Source organism: Microtus ochrogaster, linkage group LG9 (assembly GCF_000317375.1).
Source record: "Microtus ochrogaster isolate Prairie Vole_2 linkage group LG9, MicOch1.0, whole genome shotgun sequence".
Classification (NCBI taxonomy): Eukaryota; Metazoa; Chordata; class Mammalia; order Rodentia; family Cricetidae; genus Microtus; species Microtus ochrogaster.
In genome coordinates, this window is record NC_022034.1 from 7,603,780 (window position 1) to 7,611,239 (window position 7,460).

Consider the following 7,460-nt stretch of genomic DNA (forward strand, 5'->3'; position numbering starts at 1 on the left):
AAAAAAAATCAGAGTAAAAATTAAAACAAGACATTCCAAGAACTTTGAAGAAGTTAGGTCTGTAGCGGTGAGGAGAAATGGATTGCTTTATCTACGTAATTATTTTCTTTTATTTTTCCCTTTATATTTGTATTAAACTTCCGTGGGTAAACTTATGAACTGGACAGAACAAGTTATTCTGAACAGCAAGTATTTGTACAATGCCTAATAAAACAGATGTTCTGTTACTACTGACTACTGTCTATGGGACTAGGAACTTGTCTCTAGAGTTTTCCAGGAGTAAGAATTGGCTTCCATGTTAAAAAGGTTGGAGGGTAATGGTTAAAGAAACAATGCATGGGAGCTGGTGAGATGGCTCAGTGGTTAAGAGCGCTGCCTGCTCTTCCAGAGGTCCTGAGTTCAATTCCCAGCAACCACACGGTGGCTCCCAACCATCGGTAGTGAGATCTGGATCTGGAGCCCTCTTCTGGCCTGCTGGCACCAGAACTTTGTATACATAATAAATAAATAAATCTTTAAAAAAAAGAAGAAACAATGCATGAAGCTTGGGGTTCTGGGATATATCTTAGGGCCTGGACACTAAAGAAAGCCATTTCTAAAAAGAGACAGAGGCTTCATTTGGTTTCTACACTAGGAAAAATACTAAACTCTATAAACACTTAAATTCTCGTGTTACTCATTACAAAGAGATGAAAACAAAAGCAGAAAGAACTGAATTTCTAATCACTCTGATGACACAAAATTAACTTAATAAAATAGTAGCTGAAAAGACATAAAATAAAAGGCATAATTCAGAATACTAGTATATTTTTAAATTTTCTGATTACTAATCCCATTTTGGGAGCCAAGTGGTTCTGTTTTTCTTCCTCTAGGCATTTTCTATTTTACTCAGAGACCTGTCAAAGAGGTCAATAAACAGTTGTGTATTTTACCAGCAGCCACACTAAGATTTAGACAAGTAAGTTACCATCCAAATTAGGCATTTGTTCCTTGATGTTTCCTTGAAAATATTCAGAACTCAACTTCTACAAACAAACATCTGTCTTCACCAAAGGCCTACCTTGGTAGGGCTAAATTATTCAACAAGAAACAAAAACATAATAGGTCTGTTTAATTATTCCAAACAGTACTTCACTAGAACTGCCACATGGTAAATGGAAAACTAGTAAAGTCTAGTCATTGGAGATGACCATAGGGTGTGAATTAGAAACTAACCTTTACCACCCAGTAATTTACAACCCAGCCCCTCTACCATCTTTAGTCGGGTAATATCATAAGCATGGGAAGTATTCGTACACTAGCAATTCCCAATATATTTATTTCTAAGCAAGGGAGTGATAAGAAATGGCAGAATCTCTCAACTCACAGATGCTGGCAGCATCAGTAAGAGGTGCACCAAACATCAAAACATAGGGTGAACACATTTTAAGATAATCAATACTAGAGATGGCTCAGCAATTAAGAGCACTGGCTGCTCTTCCAAAGGACAAGGGTTCAATTCCCAGCACCCTCACGTCAGCTCACAACTGTCTGTAATTTCAGTCACAAGAGACCAGATGCCATTCCCAGCCGTCGTGGGCAGAGCATGCAATGGTACAAAGACATATGCACAGGCAAAACACTCATACACTATATATACATAAATAATTTTTAAAGGAAAATCATCATTAGTGAGGTAAAAAGTGTTGAAAGGAACCTAATGTACATCTTCTAAGTATGATGTGCTGTTTTTTTTTCTTTTGATAAAGAGGAACTAGATCTCAATGTCATACCTTAAAGCACACCAAAGCCCATGCTGCTCTGCCTTTGCCAAGTTTTTAAGTAAAAAGTACTTTTTCACAGAGTGGCACTGTCAAATCAAGCTATTTACAGTCAACATACCCTGAGAGAGGTAATTAGTGGTGAAAGATAATTCAATTCCATATTAGGAAGAACCAGGAAAGGTAAGAGAAAAACTGACTCTCCAACTCTGTTTAGAACTAAACAAAATATCAGTTCACAAACTAAGTTTTTTAAAGTAGTAATATAAATTTTTAAAGTAGTAATATATATATATATTTTTTTTTCCCTTAAAGACAAAGTCTCACTATGTAGCTTTGGCAGGCCTGGAACTCACTATGTGAACCAGACTATCCTCTAACTCAAGAGAAATCCACCCACCTCTTCCTCTGAAGTTTGGGGATTAAAGGTGTATAACATCATGCTGGCTTAAAAGACTACTTGGGCAAAGCATCTAGTACACACTACCTGCACTATTCATAAGTCATGAATAGGAAAATGAAGGTGTAATGTAAAGACACAGTCACACGTTCATCTAAATACTCAAAATAAAATAAAGCTTGTCATGCATCGGTTGTCTGGTCAGACAGAATAGAGTTCACACAACTGGAATATTAATCATGGTTCTGTCTATGTTTGTAAGTTGCCACAGCTTACTAAAATCAAGTGAAACAAATGGCCAAGCAATAATGTGTCACTGATAATTGAATGACAGCATTAACTTTTTTTTTCTTTAACTTGTTTTATTTTTGCTTTTCAAGACAGGGTTTCTCTTGTGTAGCCCTGGAACTCAAGAGATCTACCTGCCTCTGCCTCCAAGTGCTGGAATTTAAGGTTTAATTCTGTGCCCTCGGTGCAAATTTCAGTGACGGTAAGATGGGCTATGTTCACTATTACAAGCGAAGGTCTCCTTTCATATAATGTAATATAATCACTCTTCCAAAGACTTATTAGCACTTGAAAATAATTAAATAAAACTACTTTCGGTAAAAAAAAAGATGCAATTGCTGTTTCATATTTTAGTATTTTTAAAAAGAAACACTATTCTTGGTTTTCATATTGTTCATCAATCTGTAACCTCAATAAATTGTCTCCTGACTACATAACATTTACAGGGCCCCTTTTTTCCTTCTATCCTTGTTTTTGATCATCAAATATTAAGTCCCTATGTCTGCTTGAAAAACTGAACTCTCACTCTACACTTGAGAAGAAATTTACCACAAACATACTCTCCATACTCATTATACTGTACTGCCCAGAAAATAATCAATTTCATCAGTGGTGTATATTCAAAGAAATCTAATAAATTTAATCTAATAACCTCAAAATAAACTTTATTTCCCTTTAAAATCCCACACTTCTAATATTTTAATTTTAAATTCACCCCCCCATTTTTTGTTGCTGTTTTGTTTTATTTTGGTTTTTTGCTTTTTTGAGGGGGGTGATCAAGACAAACTCTCACTATGTAGCCCTAGCTGTCCTGGAATTCACACATAGGCCAGACAAGCCTGGAACTCAAAGATCCACCTTGCTTTTCTGCCTTCCAAGTGCTTGGATCAAAGGTGTATACCACTACACCCAGTTTAATAATTTTATGGTTAACAACTTTTTAGGTTTTGCATCAGCACGTTCACGTTTAGAACATTTAATATCCTTGGCTGGGTTTCAGTTTTCACTTGTCACAAATAGTTCTCTGAATCTAAAATAGCCATCTACTAATGTATATCATGGATGTTTAGGGAAGGTATTTCAAAATGCATGCTACAATGTACCAAACAAGACTCAAGAGTTAAACACTCCAAATACTCTATAGTTTATCAAGGGTTGTGTTATTCCTCAGAAATGACAAGAATTAATCACTTAGAGTAAATAAAAGAAAATGAGCTTAGATTCCCATAATAGAAGTTCCACCATTAAGCTCAAATTTTATAGCATATGTAAGTACAACACAAAATAGTACTGACACCTATAGAATGTGAAGGGTTCTTAAAATTTGACACAAAGTTGAGTGGATATTAAATGATCTGAGAAGAGATGGAGGAAGAAAAGGAATATTATCAAAATACAATGTACAAAATTCTCAAAGAACTCAAAAAAATTAAAGTAATGACCAATGGCATTCAGTAAGTTTCTTATACAAAGTGTGCTTTCTCACATACATAGTGCAGTTCCTCACATACACAGAAAAAACATGAAATACAAGCATAGTAGTAAAAGGATTTTAATTCATTAGAAATACCAAGTACTGAAACGGCAACCATGTTTAAAATATTTAATAAAAAGGAAGTGTATTCCTAAAGCCTACGCTTAAGGAACTATAAACTGTCTCTAGCTAAGTAAAAAGCTCAAATGTCATTCATCTGAACTAAGCAGGCAAACAAAGTATCCTCTGATTCCTGTTCTCCTCAATGTCGAAATGGGTGGATAAATTTAAAGCCTCTTCTCTCAAGAGTTGCTTTATAGGCAATTTTCTCCCCGTATCAAGGCCTGCAGTTTCCATTTGGCTGCCAGTTTGTGATTAAATTCATCACCTTTATTATAAAAATGTGCTTTATTCCATGGCCTGCTGCACAAGAACTATAAGAAAAACATTTTTTACTGCTAACAGCAAGATCTTTCTAAGGAAACCATCATATCCATTCAAACATTAACTTCCTCAACCAGTTGCAGTACCCTATCACACAGAGAAAATCTGTAACAATTGTTCAATCTAAGGAAACTAAATTCTATGGAAATATCATGCTTTAAGGCTTTTAGAGAAAATGTAACTAAACATTCAGTTTTCAATGTTTTAATTTTAATTTTTTAACTTACTTTTCTTACTTTGCCATGATAGAGATAAAAAACACTAGTGTGCTAATAGGTGGGTGCGTTCTACTACAGAGGTATAATTCTCCTTGCTCCCAAACATGAAATTTGTAAAGAACTGCAAAGATGAAGTCAGAGTCTAGAATACTTCCAAAGTCCAATAAAAAGACAAATTAAACGCTTATCTTTTTATTTCATTGTTTAGAAGTTCATGGCTTAAGAGTTTAACTTTTACCATCTGGGCATATAGCCAAAAGTCAAAGACAAATGTTTACATAACGCTCTAACAGTTCCTTTACAAAGAAGATATACTTGAGGGAGAGGAGTCAGAAAAGAAATACTTCTCAAATAGTTACATTTAAACTAGTTAATTTATTTAGAAAAACAATCTTACTCATTTGTGAAGTTTAGTATTTTAAAGATTAGCCATGTAACCAGCATTTAAGAAACTTGGCTAACAAGCCAAAAATTCAAATCTCATATAAACATAGTTGGTATTTTCATTTTAGAATGTAAAGACAAGAAAAAAACTCAATCTCACATTAAGTTTAAACTTTAGAAAGAAGAATTATCAGATTATAAAACATATGTCCCTCAAAGAAAGGGTCATGTTCCTGCTAGAAAATAAGATATTTCCTTAAAGTTGGGTGATGCCCTCTGTATATTACCACTGATTAATAAAGAAACTGATTTGGCCTACGGGAGGGCAGAATACAACTAGACGGGAAATCCAAACAGAGAGACCGGAGAAAGAAGGGAAATGCCAGCAATTTCTAAGAAGTAAGATCCAAGAATATTACCAGTAAGTAAGCCACAGGCCATGGGGCAATACGCAGATTATTTTTTTTAAGTGGGTCAATTTATACGTGGAGCTAGCCAGAAGAAGCCTGAGTCACTGGCCAAACAATTATCACTAATATTAAGGCTCCGAACAATCACTTTAAAGCAACTGCAGGGACCAGCGGGTCAGAGAGAACAGAGAAAAGTTTCTAACTACAATTGGGCATGTTCTGGGAAATTGTCTCCAGATCACTGCATCTCACTCATCGCTATATCCCTAGCATCCAGTAAGATGCCTCAGGCGAACCTTAACCTAAAAAACTAACCTGGGTTTTTCAAACTCATCTTACTTTTGATCTTCCTTAACTACTATTATTCTCCTATCCAACACATTTCACTTTCTATATACTCATCCAACCCAATACTGGGCTGCACATAGGACTTTGAATATGCAAAGCAATGGATACAGACTCTCAGTCCTCACTTCCTCTTTCTATATTTTTAAGTCAAGAGAAAAAAAAACATAATATGCTTTAAGAGACATCTCTCAAGTTATCACACCTTTCAAACTTTAGGGAAGCTTCATCTTGTCTACAAAGTATAGTCAATACAGACCATCAATACAAATGGTACTAATAGTAGTCAGGTGGCAACTGCAACAGAAACTAGAGCATCTTGTCTTTGGTTCAACATTAGTTTAATAATAGTATGAGTTTGCACACTGGATGCTTAATTTTGTTCCTAGTTGGAAAAAGTTAAAAATAATAAGACTTGGGAGATGTGTTAAGTAATAAAATTTAAAATAATTGAGACTTCACATCTGAAGGTAGACCACTACATAGCATAAATTAACAGTTAAACAAAATTCTCCTTAACGATTAGGCTTACAGTCACTCTTACTTGCTAATAGTATTACTTAGCTACATTCTGCAGAAGAGCCAAACTACCATTCCTTAAAACTGTCTAGAACCAGTGATTCTCAACTTGAGTTGAACTACTCTTTCATAGAGGTCATGTATTAGATATCCTACACATACCAGATATCCAATATATCAAATATTTACATTATAATTCATTACTTAAGAAAATCAGTTATGAAGTGGCAACAAAAATAATTTTATAACGGGGGGGTCACCACAACATGAGAACTATATGGATTAAAAGGTCACAGCATTAGGAAGGTTGAGAAACCCAGGTCTAGACTATAAAATTTCTTCATACTTTTGTGACTGAGTTGCAAATTTCTTTTCAATTCAAAAACTTCAGAATTGTAGTATTTCTGTGGGAAACAAACAAACACACCAATCATTTGCTTGAGAGCAGATTAAACCCAAAGCCTTAGGTCACCACTCTACCAGATCCTTTAATTTACACAGTGACTTCAGGGCCAGCCATGAGACCCTGTCTCCCTGATTCCCTCAAAAGTAAGATATCCCAGTACCCCAAAGGAGACAAAACCAAAGGGGAAAAAAATCTGAAAGGGAAAAACAGCAGTAGCAAGTACAGCGACTTGTCACATTAAGGCATTGCACTATAACTGAATGCTCATAAAACAGATTCAAAGCAGATATATGGAGGCAGGTCAAGGGGGAAACAACTAAGCTATGAAAAGAAAACACATTCAACAGCTCTTGTGTTACCTCTTAATCAAAGCATAAACTCCAGGTATTTGAAGTTAAATTCACAGAGAACTATTTATTCTATTTATACTCATAATGTTGTTCCTGGGTTTATTGCACATCCCATAACTCTTCTCTACTTAAATCCTCTAAGTTCTCTGAGAACACCAAGCCCACCTCTTTTCACTGGAGAACCTCCCAGACTAAAGGTGTGCTTTAGTTTGTTTTAGTTACCTTAACTACTCAGTAACTACGGAACAATTCTCAAGTTTTCATACATCCCTCATAATTTCCCACACATACTTTTAATACAATAAAGCTTCAGTATGTTTAACACTAAAAATTAGTATGTGAAATAAGGTTCTCTGCAATTCAAAACACTACATCACAATAATCACTTTCTACTTAATGCACCAAAAACACATTAAATGTATTGCACACTATAAATTTGGTACTCACTGGCCCAATCACAAT